We start from the raw sequence: 19,242 nt of genomic DNA on the forward strand, positions 1-19,242 counted from the left end.
CTGGCACCAGTTCTTAAGGCCTTTTCACGGTCCTCCACTGATGATTTTGTCAAGAAGACTCCATGACAGCGAATTCCAATGCCACAAGCATAAGGCCTGTGACTTACCAGATTCTGTGGGGGATTTTCCCACCTTTTCTACCTATGTTTGATTTCACAGTACTAACCTCATCTTTCCAGTAAAAACTGATAATGAACATTTTAATTATTGTACAATATTATTTTTCTTAAAGTACAAATTTTAATTTGCCTTCTTAAAATTTTTGTATTTGCCCACTACTTTATCTTCAAATTTTTCATATTTTTCTCTAAGATGACATAGGAATAAAATAGTTTACATAATATTTACCTGTTTTATGTCTTTCATTATGGGTCTTGGAATGAAATTCACTTTTCTCATGTTTCCTTGTAGTATATTAACATGATTTCCCCTTTGAAAGGTCTTGATTTATGTTATTCTAATTCTTTCCTATATTACTATAATTGCTTATATTAATTTACTCAACATATTTTTCTTCCTAATCAATTTCACTTCCTCGTTACAGATTTAAACATTTGCAGTATAATTCAAAATGAGCAAATGACTTGAATAGACATTTCTCAAGGAAAACACACAAATGAACAAATGCATATAAAAAATGCTGAACATCAATAATTATTAGGGAACTGCAAATCAAAGCCACAACAAAATTTAACTTCAGATCATTAGATGGCTACTATCAAAAAAGAAAAAAAATAAGTGTCAACAAGGATGTGGAGAAATTGAAATCCTTATACAATGTTGGTAGAAATGTAACATGGAGAAATGGCATGGCAGTTTTCAGAAAATTAAAAACAGATTTACCATATGGATTGGAAATACCATTTCTAAGTATATGTCTGTACATGTCTGAATGAATTGACTTGGATCTTGAAAAAGTGTTTGTACAACCTTGTTCATAACAACATTGTTTCAATTGTTAAGAGATGGAAGTAAAAAGTGCCCATCTACAGATGAAAGGTAAGGGTTATACAAACACACACACTGGGATATTATTTAGCTTTAAAAAGAAAGAATTCTTACACATGCAACAACGTGGATTGATTTTGGGGACATTGTACCAAGTGAAATAAAAATACATACTGTATGACTGAGTTTATATAAGGTAACTAAAGCAGTCAAATTCAGAGAATCAGAAAGTAGAGAAGTGATTGCCAGAGGCTAGGGCATAGGAAGATTAAAAAGATTCTTTTGAAGGATTGAGAGTTTTGGTTTTGCAAGATGAAAAATCTGGAAGATAGTTTGAACAAAAATGTGAAGACAGACGATCCTTGACTTAGGATAGGGTACATCTTTATAAATATGTCATAAAGTTAAAAAATTATGGTTTGAATCACTTCAAGTTGAAGACTACTGTATGTAACTATATTTATATTCTTAAAATTGTATATATGAAATACATGAAATCTGTTCCCTTTATATATATATAGATTTAATAAAAATAGTAATTTGTCATGTGTATTTACAACAAACAAAAATTGGAAAAACATGTTACATACTAATCAAAATATCAATACTCACTTTAGATTAGAAAACAGTAAATAAGGCAGTTAAAAGATTAGAGTAAATTAAAACATTTAGGGGTGGGCTTCCAAGATGGTGGAGTAGGGAGGGAGCTTACTGCTCTACTCTAGGAGAAGATAGTTTTTAAAAAGTGGAGAGAGTGCAGTCTTAGCGAAGAGCTAGGGAGAAAAAGGAAGAGGAAATTATGAAAATTAGAAGGATACAGTGGACCTACGTGGAGGGCATGGACACCCACAACTCAGATTCCAGCAGTCAAGAGCCTACGCACAAGCAATGAAAAGTGAGGTGAGACCAGCCTGCCACAGCCCAAGCCACTGCAATAAAGCTGCCTAGAGGGAACCTGGCTTGGAGCCCCATGGGGGACAGTGTACCTGCCAAAGTAAAGGAGAAAGAAAAGGAGGGACCAGTTTCCCTCTCCCTGATAACCTTATAGCCGTGCCCTGTAATAAGATGATAGAGTGGGTACCATTTTGGACACATATAACAGCTGCACCAGCTCATGTCCACACCCAGCAACCACCTGAGTAGACTCCTGGCTCCAGTGGGAAGAACTAACAGGGGGCTGGGTGCTCATTACTGCGGGAGCCTTGTGTGCCGGGGCTGTGAAACAGACAGACTGTGTGGGAGGGCTCATGCTGTGGCTGGGACTTTGGGCAGTGGCTGTGGAAGACTCCACACGCTCAGAGCTTCCCAATTACCTGGTGCGGCACATTGCTGGGCAATCTGAGCTTCCACGGAGGACTGCATAAATGCATAAATCATTTGTGTGGTCCTTGAGGCAGAGTGGATGAATGTTATACCCACTTGGGCTAGTGATCAGGCACTGGTCTCCATTGAGGAGAGGAGCTCAGCTGAGCAGAATAAACTTCCCTTCTGATTAAAAAGAAAAAAAAAGAGGAGATTTATGGAGCCAAACTTGGGTGTGTCACCTTAGACATGCACTTCACCCTAGAGACCTAAATAGAGCTCCCTGGCCACACCCACCATAGGCCTCTAGATATTTTTAAAAGCAGACACTCCACTTATCTACAGAGGCACAGTACAAAGATAAAATACCCCCCCCCCAGAGCAAAAAACACTAAGAAACCAATGAGTATCTCCACAAATGCCAAATACCAGATGCAAAAATTCAAGAAACAAGAATAAACAGACATTTTTCAAAAGAGGAAATCCAAATGGCCAATAGACACATGAAAAAAATGTTCAAAATCACTAGCTGTCAAGGAAATGAGAATCAAAGCTACAATGTGGTTTTACCTCACCCCAGTTAGAATGGTTTTCATACAGAAATCAAAATACAAACACTGGCAAGGATATGAGGGAAAAGGTACCCTTACCCACTGTTGGTGGGAATGGAAACTGGTAAAGCCACTATGGAAGAGAGTTTGGTGATATCTCAGAAATCTGAATACAGACCTACCATATGGCCCAGCCATCCCAAACCTGGGAATTTAACCAAGGGAAATGAAATCAGTTAACAAAACAGTATCTGCACTTCCATGTTTATTGCAGCTCAATTCATAATAGATAATTAATAGAATCAAACTAAATGCCTGTCAACTGATGACTAGATAAAGAAATTATGGGATATGTGTACACTATGGAATGCTACACAGTGATAAAAGAAAAAATGAAATCTGGTCATTTGTAACATAAAGGATGAATCTGGAAAACATCATATTTAGTGAAATAAGCCAGTCTCAAAGGGAAAAATACCACATGTTCACCCTGATCTGTGAGAACTAACAGAGTACCTCAAACGAAATCTGTAGAAGTGAAATTAACACTTTGAGAATGACTTGAGCTGCCCTTGTGTTGACTGTCCAGAAACAGAATCATTTTTGTTTTTTCATTTTTTTTTCTCCATAGCATTTGCTGAACATCTTTACATAACAGTTAATCAAATGTGTATAAAGTCAGTTGAGGATGGATCTCAATAAAACATAAGAGTAGGCATAAGAGAGGGAAGAGGAAGTTTGTAACTATAAGCTGTATAATTCAGCCTACTTTCTTACAGACTTATTCTTAAGGGTACAGTTTAAAAACTTGCCAGGGGGTCCCAAATCCCATTTAGCTGTTTGGTTAAAAATGCCATCTTAAGTGTTAAAGTAATCATTTTAAATGTTTAAGTGAACATATAGATAGGATTAAGTGTTAAAGTAATCATATACATAGGATCAAGTGCCTGGCCAAGATAATATATAGAATTAAAAAGGAGAAAATGTTCCAACATGGGAAGCAGTCCACACAGCAGACTCATAGAATGACAATCACTTTATGTAACACTCTGACCTCAGAATCAGCCCTTAAGGCTTCCTGGTGTGGATGAAAAGCCTGTGAGAGCATTTCAGGCATGGAAAGTCAAGACACTGTGGCAAAAAATGTTCTACATGAAGCAATTCTGTGCGTGAGACACCAGTGGAAAGAAGTGGCCATCAAAGAAGGCTGTACTTTTCTCTAAAGGGAGGAGAGAATTTTCCACTTTGTTTATGGCCTTGTCTAAATACTGATGGAGTTTGTGCACTCAAAAGGCTTCCATATCCTAGGCAGTTCACATCAAGAGCCTCAGGTGGTCACTGACATAACACATAAGAGTGTTAATTGTGAAATTAACTGTAAAACTAGTTCCCAGTTTTTTGTGTGTGTTCATGTGTGTGCAAATTGTTGAAATCCTTACTTAGTATAGAGTTGGTCTTCTTATACAAAGTTAATTGAAAATGAATCTTAATGGAGAATGGGACTGGGAAGAGGAGGTAGAGGATAGAAGGGGTTGGAGTGTGGGTAGGAGGGCAGATATGGTGGGAAGAATCACTATATTCCTGAAGTTGTACTTACAAAATTTGTATTTCTTCAAAAATAAACTAATTAATTAAAAAATTAGGGAGCAAGTGTAATCTAGTGGTTATGATATCCATATTACACATTGGAGTATCTGGATTTGATTCACAGCCCTGACTTCTGGCTCCAGTTTCCTTTCCTGCCAATGCAAACCCTAGGAGAAAGGGTGATGGTTCAAATAATTGGATTTCTGCCACATGGGAGACCTGGATTGTGTTCCTGGTTCCTGGCTCTAGCCTCAACCAGACTTTAGCTCTTGCAATCATTTGAGAAGCAAATGCAGATTCGAGTGCTATTTGTATGTGTTTGCCTCTCAAATAAATTGATAAAAAATAACAAATAAGACCCAACTATTTGCTATATACAAGAAATCCACTTTAAATACAATGTCTCAGTCCAAACATGAGAGGATGAAGACAGAATTACATATAACATGTAACACTAATCTAAAGCAATTTGATTATCTAATTTCAGGCAATGCATACTTCAGATCAAGGAAAATAAATGAGGCAAAAACTGTTACAACCAAAAGAAGAAACAGAAAAAATTCACTGCCATAGTAGAAACTTCAATAATACTGCTATATTTGATAAGATCAAGCAGAAAGGAACTCATTAAATACACAGTTCACCTGAACAACTCTTGTTAGTCAACCGATTTGTCATTTATAGAATACCTCAACAATAGAGTATACATTATTCTCAAGGTGAGATAAAATGTTTGCCAACATAGATCGTGTTAGGGCGCCAAACACAACTAGAATGAAACTAGAAATCATTAACATGTTGATAACTGTAAAAGTCCCATATATTTGAAGACTAAACAATATTCTCCTAAATAACATGGATTAAAAATAATTTTTAAGAGAAACAAAATTATTTTTAAAAAATTAAAATGAAAATTCAACACTTGAAATTTTATGAAATGGATTAAAAGTGGTTCTGGGTTAGAGTTAGAGTTGGGGTAGGATTGTGGTAGATATTAGGGTTGATATAGGGGTTAGGGTTAGGGGTTAAGGAAAGAAGAACCATTTAATCCCAAAGCAAGAGAAAATAAATTAAACCCAAAATTACTGAAATATAAAGCAATAGAGAAATTTTTTAAAAAAAAATGAAGAGTTTGTTCAAATGAGATTAACAAAATTTTTAAAGCCATATCCATATAAACCAAGAAGAGCGATGTTACAAATGAATAATATTGGAGATCAAATGGAGTCATCTTGTTACATGAACATTAAAGAGATAACAAAACTGTGCCATGGTTACTCCATGTCTATAAATTTGACAACAAATTGAACAGTCCAATTTCTTGAAAGACACACACTGTAAGAATCAATGTCAAGTAGATAACCGTAGTGCACCTCTTTCTCTTAAAGAACCTGAATCAATAGTAAATAACCTTTCAAAAATAAAGAAAGCTCCAGGCACATATGGTTTCACCAGTGAATTCTACCAAATACTAAAGAACAAACACTCCGGTGATGACAGTTTTTATGAAAACAAAAACATAATGAGTGGTGTATAATTTTTATGAGGTTAGCCCTATATCAATATTGACCTTAAATAAAGAGATATAATAAAGGAAATTACAGAACATTATCTTCTTGAACCTAGAAGCCAAAATTCTCAAGGATGCAATTTCAAACATATAGAAAGAATTTTGTACCATGCCAAAATGAGGTTTAGTCTAGGAATGCAATGCTGGTTCAATTATCTTTTAAATATTTTTAAAGCTAAAAATATATTTTACTTTATTTACATTTTCCAGGTAAATTCCTTTTATATATTTTTGGATTCTGGTCTGGGGTTACTTTCTGTTTGCTTGAAGAATTTAACATTTTCCATTGTGCAAAAATATCTGGTTTTTGGGGTCTGGGTGAATGCATTTTAAAGCTGAATATTGCCATGAGCTATCATTCTTCTTGTATGTCTTCCTAAGAATCATCTGATTGTAATTTTAGACCAATCTCCAATTTTATATAATACTGGTTAGGGGCTGGCAATGTGGAACAGCAGGTGAAACCACTATTACAACAGTGGTATCTCATATTGGAACATTGGTTTGAGCCCCACTGCTCCATTTCTGATCTAGCTCTGTATTAATCTGCCTGGAGAAACGGCAGATGATGACCTAAGTATTGTGGTTCCTGCCACCTTTGTGGGAGAATAAAACAGAGCTCCTGTCTCAGGTTGTCCCAGCCCTGACTATTTTGAGTATTTGGGGAGTGAAACAGTAGATGGAAGATCCTGTTCTTCCATTTGGTTTTAAACAAATAAATCTTTAAAAAAAAAAAAAAACAAAACCTGATTATCCTATAGATCTCTACATATAACAATTCTTTGGATAAGAATTCTTTAATGTACTATCAACTAATGCTCCAATAAATCCTCTTCTAAATAAAAGCTGCCTATAGTATAAATAAAGCACCAAACCACATGTAGTTCTCTTATTTTTCAAGCTTGATCCTTGGTCATTTGTGAAGTTCCTTCACAAACATACTTTCTTTGGCAGTCATGTACACAAATCTTTCTCAATCATAAAATTTAGAGATACTTGGTCCCCTCATGCCTGACTCCTAAAATAAGAGTTTTGGTATTTCAAAAGTCAATACCTTTGACTATAAACACTTACCCAGAGAATGAATCAAACTTTAATTCCATGTGCATAAACAATTCTCATGAAGAAAGGGTCTTTTCCTTTCCAATGTCACCTTTTTAGAAAAATTAATGATAACCCCTCAACTCCCAATTCTTTTCCTCTTGCTTTCTGACATAATATGGTACCCTCACATTTTTTATAGTACCATAACTTTGGTGATTCCCTCTGCATGAATACAGAATACAGCATTTAAAATACATGACAGGGCCCAGCACTGTGGTGCAGCAGGTTAAAGCCCTGGCCTGGGGAGCTGGCATCCCACATGGGCGCTGGTTCTAGTCCCGGCTTCTCCTCTTCCAATCCAGCTCTCTGCTATGGGCTGGGAAAGCACACAAGATGGCCAAAGTCTTTGGGCCCCTGCACCCACGTGGGAGACCCGGAAGAAGCTCCTGGCTTCGGACTGGCACAGCTCCAGCTGTTGTAACCATCTGGGGAGCCAGCAGATGAAAGACCTCTCTCTCTGCCTCTACTTCTCTCTGTAACTGTCTTTCAAATAAATAAAATACATGACACTACTCAAGGTTCTCTATTTGTTAACAAAGATGCTATTTTCTTCAAATGAAATGTAAAAACAATGAAGGGAAACTATTTTCTGAGTAACCTAATTAGAGTTTAAATATAATATTGTAATGAAAAAAACTACATGCACTTATAAAAGCAAGGACTCTGCAAAAATATATTAAAATCATAAATTCAAAAAAACCCACAAGTTAAAACACGAATTTTCTGATTGTGTGTGGTTTAAAAATTATTTCCAAAATTCCATACTTACTGTGGTGTGTAGTGGAATTGATGGTCCTTTACAAATGTATTTAGAAATAGTCAAGCAAATTTACCAGTATCTCAGATAAATGATGATTATGATAATGCTCATTATACTTAATTTTTACAATTTACTTGCCAGAAACCTACTCTGACAGTTTGTCAACATTAGCATTATGCATAAATAAAATCTCTAAATATGCATCATTGCCATAAAATAATATTTTGAATTTTCTTCAGTTTAAGAATAAAATTTGAAATGTGTTTTTCAAAGAAAGAAATAATATGCCATAAAATTAATAAGCGGGCAATTTTAAGATAATATTAAAAAGAATGGTGATAATAATCATGGAGAACTTACACAGTAGTTCGGGAATCAGATAATCTCAGTATGATGAAAAATGTCAAGAATTAAGAAGTATAAAAGTTAAGTAAAGGGAATATAACAATCTAATTATTCTCCTTTTCTTCAACTTCATTTTAAAATGAACTAAAAAGAATCACAAAATAGTATGAGATAGAAGAATAAAACAATTTTCTGGGGCAGAACCATTCCAGAATTATCTCCATGAGGCAAAAATTTCTATTTATTTTGCTTACTGATGCTTCCCAAGGGTTAGTGCTGTGATTTGTACACATTTATGGTCTTAGGCTTTGATTTTATTATCTTCTCAAAAGTTACTGTGCATTTAAAGTATTAGATATAAAAACTGACGTTTGAAAATACCCACTTAATAAACACTTTAAAAGAACAAATCTACATGCTAACATAAATAATATTTTATGAAAGCTACCATTTATTATAACACCAACCAAAAAGTGGCAATGTTTTATATTTTTGTAAATGACTCAATGTGCAACTACATTTCACTAATTCACCTTTGGTTGAAATATGTAGAGAATCCACACTCATGTAGTTAGAAAAAGAAGGGGTCTTTGATAACTTTTATAGATAACTGCCATTTTTTAAATCTAAAATAAAACTCAGTAGGTAACAGTTCTTAGAAGTTATTTATAATGTGGGCACTGAAAACATCTTGAATAACTAACTGCTCTAAAATTATTGGTATATCTCGAACTTTGCCCTTCCAAGATCTCACCATGCATTCTTCTGTTTAGGGTTTATTGGGTCCAGCACAGACTGCAGCTGGTCAACTTGCTACCTACGATGCCAGTATCCTATATGTATAAGCTTCGAGTCCAGGTTACTCTGCTCCTGGTCCAGTTACTTTCTAATGCATCTGGGAAAGCAAGAGAGATGGCTCAAGTGCTTGGCACCACCCATGTGATACTCAAATGGAATGCCAGGCCCCTGGCTTCACCCTGGCCAAGCCCCAGCTGCTGCAGCCATCTGAGGAGTGAACCAATGGATGGGCGATCTCTGACTCCTTCCCTTTTTCTAACTTTGCTTTTCAAATAAATAAATCTGTTTTTTTTTAAATAGATTCACTGATTCATTGAATTGTAAAGATTTTCCAAAGGTCAGAAAATTATCTTCATGTAGCATGGAAAAAGTTCACATACAGGAATATCAGCTTCAATTGTATTAAAAAGTTTTTTTTTTAATATTTTATTTACTTGAGAGAGAGAGTTACAGAGAGAAACAGGCAGAGACAGACAGAAAGGTCTTCCATCTGCTGGTTCACTCCCCAAATGGCTACAATGGCCAGAGCCGAGTCATTCCAAAGCCAGGGGCTTCTTCTGGGTCTCCATGTGGTGCAGGGGCCCAAGCACTAGCGCTGCTTCTATTGCTTTCCCAAATCATCACCAGGCAGCTGGGTCAGAACTGGAGCAGCCGAGTCTCAAACGTTTGCCCGTATAGGATGCCGGCACTGCAGGCGAATGCTTAACCTACTATGCCACAGCACTGGCCCTTTACAAAAGTTCTTAAGCACTGGAAAATTCTTCAAGTTACTTTGGCAAATGCAAATTTTCTAATATTCAAATTTTGCCTTAGAAATGCAAATTTTATTATTAACAAGAAATACTGTTGATTATTTCTTCTTGAAGGGTCATATGTTTATTTCTGAGCTATCTGTCACATATCTAACTTTTAAAAATCAGTTTCCTGTCATGTGTTCCTTGAAGTGTTATTGCTCCGTGGAACAAATGATTAGTTCATCTTCCATCAAAAAATCATCACACAGTGGGCAGATGTTTGGCTTAGATATTAATTTGCTGCTTGGGAAGCCCATATCCCACATTTGAGTGCTGGATTCAAGTTCCAGAAGCCACCTCATTGCAGCTTTATGTTGATGCATCCCGTTCCCTGAGAGGCAGCAGGTGATGGCTTACATTTGTGGGTTCTTGTCACCAACCTGGGAGACCCAGATTGAGTTCTGGACTTCTGACTTTGACCTGGCCAAGCCCCAACTTTTGTGGTCATTTAAAGATGTGAACCTGCAGATGAAATATTTCAATCTCAATCTCTCTCTCTCTTTGACTCACTCACTTTTTTCCTTCCTATATATTTCAGCCTTTCAGGTAAACATAAATAAATAATAAACAAAAAATAACATACAATTCCTTCCTCAAGGTGCCCCCTACTTTGGTATATAGCAGAAATTCTTTATGCTTATATCCTGTTTTGTCACCCAGAATGAAAAAAAAAAAAAGTGCATTGAGGATTCCAAGATGGCTGAATAGAGAAAAGATGTGCTAATTCCGACCAGGCGAAGGCAGCAGGAAAAATAAAAAGTGGAGGCAGTATATTCCCAGGGTGGAGTTAAGGAGAAGTTTGCAGGGAACGTTCTACAAAAGGAAGACGAAAGCAGTGGAGCAACGTGGAAAGTGAAGAGGCACAGCAGGAGGCGTGGACACCATCCACGACTCCCACAGATGGAGGCCGGAAGAGACCCCAGCCTCTCAGAGCGAGGCGAGCGCAGACTGCGGCAGCCAGCACCGCGGGTGATATTGCCTGAGGGAGAGCCTTGCAGACCCCACTGTCTTGAGTCCGGCCTAGCGCCCCAGCGAGGGCAGGGTACCCACTAAGGCAGCGGAGGTGAAGCACGTTCCTCCCCATCCCTCTACAAGAGCACAGGAGGGGAGGAGACACCACCATCTTGACACCATGAGGAGCTGAGGGGGCTCTCACCTGCAACAGGAGGACTTCAGCAAGAGGAAAAACTCACGTTCCCCACGGCCTTTGAGTGTGGCTGGGAGGGCTGATAGGAGGCTGGGTACTCACTTAGGATCGTAAGGTGCCCCAATCCTCTCAACCTATCACAGCCTCTTGGATTAAAACTGCCAAGAAAGAGCTCCCACAGGCAGACGGTTCTGGAAAGAACTCTGCAGTCTCTAGGAATGGGGCAGGCTTGCAGGATGGAGATGGAATCCTGTGCACCCTGTGACCTGTGACAGTGGGAGCCCTGTGACTGCACAATAGGGCATGTGTGGGGTGTCAGTTGTTTTCTGAGCAACCGCTGTGCCTGGGGTCAGAGGCTCAGAGCTCCCTGACCGCCTGGGGTGGGTCACTGCACAGTGCCCCATGCTGACACTGAGGACATCACAGGTCTTTTGGGTGGTTGATGTACCAGCATGGGTGGGGGTTGTACTCACTGTGGGCTAACCCTGGATGTTGATCACATAGGAAGAGAGGAATTGAGGTTGTGATCATGCCAACAAGCGTGACCATACCCTTACCTTGCTGACAACAGAGATCTACCATGCCCAACTTGGGGGCCACCCTGGATTCTCACTTCACCTTTGAGTGCTGACCAGAGCTCCCTGGCCACACCTAGTACATGCCTCTGGGTATTTATTCACTGAAGGAGCAGACACTCAACTAAGACAGAGGCATAGTTCAAAGTTATCCCAACAGTGGAAAAAAATTATTTACACAAATGCCTAAAAATAAATGCAGAAATATAAGAAACAATAAAAAAGGAAGACAAGACAACTTCCCCAAAGGAACACAACAACACTTCAATAGTAAAATGAAAAGACAAAGAGATTGATGAAATGCCTGAAAAGGAATACAAAAGAAAGATCATAGAATTACTCAGAAGCAATGAGAAGCAAATTCATTAAAGAAATCCATACATCACACAGAAGAAAAATTTTCCCATGAGATTGAGATTTTGAAGAGACATCAAATTTAAATAGAAATGAAGAATTCAATATGTCAAATAAAAATAAAGTAGAAAGCCTTAACAACACACTTGGTGAGGCAGAAGAAAGAATCCCCAAGTTAGAGGCCGGGCTGGCACTGCAGCGTAGCTGGCTAATCCTCCACCTGCTGCCTCCCAGGAGCTGCCTGGGTGAAAGCTTGAGTCATCAGCACTGGGACTTGATCCCAGTCACCCCAGTATGCAACAAGGCATTCTGTTAGGCTAAACGTCTCCCTCTGAAATTTCTTGAGCCCTCTCATACATGTGTATTAAAAATGTAACTAGTAAAGTGTTTTATAAACCTGAATTCATGATGTTCTTATGAAAAGTATGGTATTTACCACACAGATTCTAAGTATTAGATGGTTTTGCACATTTCTTCTAAAGGAGAAACATTATAACATCTAATGCTTTTTCTTTTGCATGAAATAAAGCAGTCATTAGGATACAAGTTTGTCGCCTCTCCTTTTTTAAGCTTAAAGTAATGATAAAAGGGAAAAGTAAAACAGCTATTAACATATGTCAATGGCTTGGATGCATTATTTTTTACTCCCTAAAATTTTACAGTAATTAGTAATTTATATCTTTAGTTTTGGAAGCATTTGTACAGATCTCATAAACACAGCAAGATGAACTCCTACAGTAAGTCATTTGTTTGGTGACTTAATGCCATTAACTTCTCAAGGAGACTTTGAATTCTCATTAATCGCATGACAAGATGATCCCCAGGGCTCTGAATTGGAAGTGTCTGTACACACAGTTCAGCTCCACTGCTGTGATTACAGTGCAGGGTCGATTCCAGTCATGAGATTCATGAGGTCACAGCCTTTCCCACCTAATTCATCATCTTTCCAGTATGCAGCACTACTGTCAGACATGTCAGCGCCCACAATGAGTAACTTAAAATCAATATGAATTTAATTCATTAAATTACAAAGGAGTTGTTTACCCACAGAATGGGCTGAAAGAGGAAGTATTTTCCTTTCTCAGGTCAACATTTTTGTTATTTTCTTTTTATTAGAACAGAAAGACACTTGGTGGTGGTGGTAGTAGTGTTTTTACTTGAGAGAAAAATAGAACCACCAGCTGCTGGTTCACGTCCTGGATGCCTATAATGGCAAGATTGGGCAGGGCTGGGGCCAAGGCCTGGCGTGGGGAACTCAGTCCAGGTCTGCTGCATGTGTGGCAGGAAGCCACAACTTGAGCCATCCCTGTTCCCTCCAGGATTTCCATTAGTGGAAGATTCAATCAGCAGCCAGAGCCAGGACTTGGACCCAAGCACTCCAAAGTCAGACCCAGGAATCCTCACTGGTGTCTTAACTGCAAGACCACAAGTCCACCTCTGAGCAAGTCTCTGACAGAGTGCAGTTTTGCTTTAGAAGACACTGAACTAAAGAACGCCATACAGTAATGAGAAGAACCATTTGCAAAATATTTCAATCAAAATAGCTTATACTATTGTTACTAGAGAAAATGCAAAAATGCATATTTGGGGGGGAAATAACATTTTTATTTACTATTTCACAGTGAAAGAATAAGTTGGTTTTGGAACTGGAAATTTGTAATGCAAATACATAAAGACAATTTTAAATGCCTAACTATCTTTTGTTTGTAGAAAACTGGTAACATTCTCTAAAGTTGTAGAAAGTAATTTACATCTCAAATTTGTTAGATTTCTTCCCAGTGATTAAAATTAGAGAAATAGCATCGACCATATATAAAATTAGATGACTACAACACACAGGTCTTGAGACATCGTTCTGGGTATCAGGAACCATCTCCGTGACCTTGGGTCTGTTATTTTTCATAGATCAAGTGCATAGGTAATCCTCAATCAATAATATTTTTAGCAAAGAGATAAGAAATATTTGTTTCTTCTTCTCACAGATAATCAGATCTTACTCAATGAGGTTGCAGTACCTGAAATAGCAGGGAAATAAGAAGTAGGCAAGAATTTAACATCTGAGAGTGATATTTCAATGTTTTATTTAAAAAAGACAAAATCATTTACTGTTTCTTAAGAGTTCCCTTGAAACACAAGTGGTCTGTAGCAGCTTCACTACAATTAAAAATTCTCACACAGTGTTAACTATCCAGAATAGACAGAAAGAGCTCTTCCATATTCCAGACAGATAGCCATAATCCTGGCTCACTCTATTTCTGATTTTACAAACTAATTTCTATGTTTGAAATATGTCAATTGAAATCAAAGAATTATTTCACATAACTATTTTCTTAAAGCTGAATACCTATATAAAACACAAATAAATGACAATGCTGTCACTATTTATGCCAAATTAGAAAACTTATTCTGGGGCTGGTTTTGTGGCACAGCAGGTACAGCTGCTGCCTGCATTGCCGGCCTTCCGTATGGATTCTGGTTAGAGATCCAGCTGCTCCACTACTGTTCCAGCTCCCTGCTACTGTGCCTGGAAAGCAGTGGAAGATGGCCCAATGCTTGCACCCCTGCATACACACAACAGACCTGGAGGAAGCTCCCGACTCCTGGCTTCTGCCTGGCCATTGTGGCCATCTGAGGATGGAGGATCTTTCTCTCCTCTCCTCTCCTCCCCTCCACCTGTGTGTGTGTGTGTGTCTGTATGTCTGCCTCTGTCTCTTTAATTCTGACTTTCAAATAAATAAATCGTAAAACCCTTATTCTTGAAATGGCACATTACAATCTATGTACACTTTTCCTTTAAGTTAAAATTAAACCTCTAGAGTCATGGAAAGGGAGCATTTGGCAACTACTGATAGACTTTATTATAATGGAGGAAGGAATGCTACAAGAACCACGGAGAACACCACAGACCAGCATGTCTGGATTCTAAGATTTTGAATACCCATCCCAGACTGTAAGTTATTTAATATGCTTGAGTCCCTGAAGCTCCTGTGATAACCGTATGATCTACGTAGAGCAACTCTTGAGTGCTTCCCAAAGTAGGACCTAAAGGAGGAACGCCAAAAGCCTTTCCTCATCATGAATGTAATCAGCAATCTCTATTATTATCAGACAACAATTTCCTTTGCTTAGAAATATTCCTCAAGGTCTAAAAACATGGAATTCTGGTTTTTTGTGTGTTTGTTTGTTTGTTTGACAAGCAGAGTGGACAGTGAGAGAGAGAGAGAGACAGAGAGAAAGGTCTTCCTTTGCCATTGGTTCACCCTCCAATGGACGTCACAGCTGGCGTACCGCGCTGATGCGATGGCAGGAGCCAGGTGCTTCTCCTGGTCTCCCATGGGGTGCAGGGCCCAAGCACTTGGGCCATCCTCCACTGCACTCCCTGGCCACAGCAGAGAGCTGGCCTGGAAGAGGGGCAACTGGGACAGAATCCGGTGCCCCGACTGGGACTAGAACCCGGTGTGCCAGCGCCGCAAGGTGGAGGATTAGCCTAGTGAGCCACGGCGCTGGCCTGTTCTTTTTTTATATCCAGTGACTGAACAGATCATTTCTGTTTAATGTATGTTATCAAGAAAACATAAAAGTCCAAAGAACAAGGTAGAGGTTACATTTCAATGGGCATTTTACAAACACACACAAAAAACATAACAAGAATACATCCTGAACGTAAAGAAATTACTTCACAGTTTAAAAAATTATTGGTAGGCAAAAATTATTATTGTTATTTTCAATCAACTAACAAAGTTTCAAGGAAATATTGACAAATTCACTCAACACTAACCAATACTTAAAATTGCTAGTCTATTTTTAATTTTAGCCACTATCATGGGTGTTAGTGATACCTCATTGTGTATGAAGTTTCCATTTCTATAACTAGCATTTTGAACATCTTTTCATGTGTTTCTTTGAATTTTATATAGCTTATTTAATGAAGTATCTGTTCAAATATTTTGTCATTTTATAGATGTGATTTTTGGCTTACTGCTTTGTAAAAGTTCCTCATGTCATCTGGACACAAATCTATGTTCAGGTGTGTATGTTGTCATGTTTTGTCTCATGTGTTTTGTGTTGTCCTTTTCTTATTTATGGCTGTTGAAGAGAAATTTTTTTGAATTTTTATGAATCCTACTTATAAGGTTTTGATAGTTTTGTACTCTGAGACTTTTTGCCCAAACCAGGTCATAAATAATTCCTCTATATTTCATAATATTCTGAATTGTTATATGATTATATATTTTACTTATTTTATAATGGAATAATTTTATGGTTTAATTTTCCTGAAAAATCACTTTGGTTTACCATCACATTAATGTATTACGTATTCATTTTCACTGACTTCAAAATACAGTCTACTTTTTTTCTAATTTACTATAATTTCTAATTTGTTGATTTACAAAATAGTCTCCTGTTATTTTGTTCCAGTTTAATTCTTCTATCCATTCATTAAGACTTCATACATTATTCATGATTTACCATGTGGTCTATGTTGATGGACATTTCATTCTGTATTGGTATTCCATTGTTACTAAGAAGTGTGACCTACAATTTGACAGCATTCAAATATTCCATCCTTACTGAATCTTTAAATCTACAAACATAATCACATCAGATTTCACTTCATATAAAGGCATTTGTCTTTATTAGATTCCATATTTCTTAAATATAACAATTCACAAAATTGATGTTTCTAAGTCTCCTATTAATAGATGTTGTGTTTTTCATATTTTAAATGAATGGCTTTAATTTTCAAATCCCTTCATTTTAATCTTCTACTTGCTATTCTTGGAAATTTCTATGTTGGCTGCATTCAATCTGATTTTTTTTTGGACAGGCAGAGTTAGACAGTGAGAGAGAGAGAGAGACAGAGAGAAAGGTCTTCCTTCCGTTGGTTCACCCCCCAAATGGCTGCCATAGCTTGTGTGCTGCGCTGATCCGAAGCCAAGAGCCAGTTGCTTCCTGCTGGTCTCCCATGCTGGTGCAGGGCTCAAGCACTTGGGCCATCCTCCACTGCACTCCCTGGCCACAGCAGAGAGCTGGCCTGGAAGAGGAGCAACAAGGACAGAACTGGCACCCCAACTGGGACTAGAACCCAGAGTGTCAGCACCACAGGCAGAGGATTAGCCTAGTGATCCGCGGCGCCAGCCTTCAATCTGATTTTTAACTGCAAATTTTAAGTATTTTTTTCTCTTTTGATACTTACTTCCCCCCCCTCATGGGGATTTGTATGACATTTTCTTTTTTTAATTTTTTTTTAACTTTTATTTAATGAATATAAATTTCCAAAGTACAGCTTATGGGTTACAATGGCTTCCCCCCCATAACATCCCTCCCACCCGCAACCCTCCCCTTATCCACTCCCTCTCCCCTTCCATTCACATCATGATTCATTTTCAATTCTCTTTATATAGAGATCAGTTTAGCATACATTAAGTAAAGATTTCAATAGTTTGCTCCCACACAGAAACATAAAGTGAAAAATACTGTTTGAGTACTAGTTATAGCATTAAATCTCAATGTACAGCACACTAAGGACAGAGATCCTACATGAGAAGTAAGTGCACAGTGACTCCTGTTGTTGACTTAACAAATTGACACTCTTGTTTATGGCCTCAGTAATCACCCTAGGCTCTTGTCATGAGCTGCCAAGGCTATGGAAGCCCCTTGAGTTCACTGACTCTGATCATATTTAGACAAGGCCATGGTCAAAGTGGAAGTTCTCTCCTCCCTTCAGAGAAAGGTACCTCCTTCTCTGATGACCCGTTCTTTCCACTGGGATCTCACTCACGGAGATCTTTCATTTAGGTTCCCCCCACCACCCGGAGTGTCTTGGCTTTCCACGCCTGAAATACTCTCATGGGCTTTTCAGCCAGATCCGCATACCTTAAGGGCTGATTCTGAGGCCAGAGTGCTGTTTAGGACATCTGCCATTCTATGGGTCTGCTGTGAATCTCACTTCCCATGTTGGATCATTCTCTCCCTTTTTGATTCTATCAGCTAGTATTTGCAGACACTGTTCTTGTTTATGTGATCCCTTTGGTTCTTATTCCTATCATTATGATCAATTGTGAACAGAAATTGATCACTGGGACTAGTGAGATGGCATTGTTACATGCCACCTTGATGGGATTGAATTGGAATCCCCTGGTTTGTTTCTAACTCTACCGTTTGAGGTAAGTCAGCTTGAGCATGTCCCAAATTGCACATCTCTTCCCTCTCTTATTCCCACTCTTATATTTAACAGCGATCACTTTTCAGTTAAGTTTCAGCACTTAAGAAGAATTGTGTATTGATTACAGTATTCAACCAAAAGTATTAAGTAGAACAAACAAACAAAAAACCCTAAGAGGGATAACATGTTAAGCTGCTCATCAACAGTCAGGGCGAGGGCTGATCAAGTCACCATTTCTCATAGTGTTCATTTCACTTTAACAGGTTTCCTTTTTGGTGCTCAGTTAGTTGTCACCTATCAAGGAGAACAAGTGGTATTTGTCCCTTTGGGATTGGCTTATTTCACTCAGCATAATGTTTTCCAAATTCCTAACAGGGATCACTTTTCAGTTAAAATTTAAACACCTAAGAATAATTGTGTGTTAATTACCGAGTTCAACCAATGGTACTAGAACAAAACAAAATACTAAAATGGATAAAGTATTATATTGTCCATCAACTCTCAGGACAAGAGCTGATCAAGTCACTGTGGCTTACTTTTGAAATATGCTAATTATTGCTAACTATTATGTGCTTTTACAGATTTAATCTTACAATAGTTTCATGAATTTAAGCATACTTATTTCTTAACGTAGTATCTAAATATATGGGCTATTTCTAGTGTTGGAAATGTTTCACTCTTAAAAAATATTTTATGTTTTGCAAGGTTTACTTTATTTTTTTGACATTGCCTCAGGGAGGACTTTTTTTCACTCATGCACCTTGTGACTTGAGGAGTTGAAGCATCAGCACACAGGGCTTGTTTGACACTTACTTTCTCATGGTCCTCCGGGTAATTACAACATTGACCAATTCTCTGGTAATAGCTTCACAAGGTGGTCTACCTTTTACACAGTATCACAAAGGCAAAATCTGTCTTTTGTATCTTATAACTTTTTTTCAACATAGAGCTATGAAAGCTTCATTCCATGGCCACTTATCAGTCTATCTTGCCCTGAAATTACATTTTCAAAATGTGACGGAATCTACAGTTTTACCCCTGCTCACTTCTCACCTGCTCTGGCCTGAGGTTTCTTCTACATTGGGATGGAAGCCAACCTCCTGTGGTTATCCTGTCACCAGTCCCCAGTGCTGCTATGGGAAAAGCTTCTGTGACTATGCCTCCCAATGCGGATTTGCTGAAATAAATAGACCATTGCTTCTTTCTTTTTCTCTATTGGTTCAATGGTAATAATAAGAATA

General features: G+C 38.0%; 1 long non-coding RNA gene across 1 annotated transcript in view; it reads right to left on the reverse strand.

The window, feature by feature from the left end:
- LOC127483414 (uncharacterized) overlaps positions 1-11,118 on the reverse strand; it is a 133,658-nt gene extending 122,540 nt beyond the window's left edge. The window contains exon 1 of the long non-coding RNA XR_007909584.2: positions 10,916-11,118. This is a non-coding gene — a long non-coding RNA (uncharacterized lncRNA). The remainder of the gene's footprint in view (positions 1-10,915) is intronic.
- Positions 11,119-19,242: the final 8,124 nt, after the last annotated feature.

Source organism: Oryctolagus cuniculus, chromosome 13 (genome assembly GCF_964237555.1).
Source record: "Oryctolagus cuniculus chromosome 13, mOryCun1.1, whole genome shotgun sequence".
Taxonomy (NCBI): domain Eukaryota; kingdom Metazoa; phylum Chordata; class Mammalia; order Lagomorpha; family Leporidae; genus Oryctolagus; species Oryctolagus cuniculus.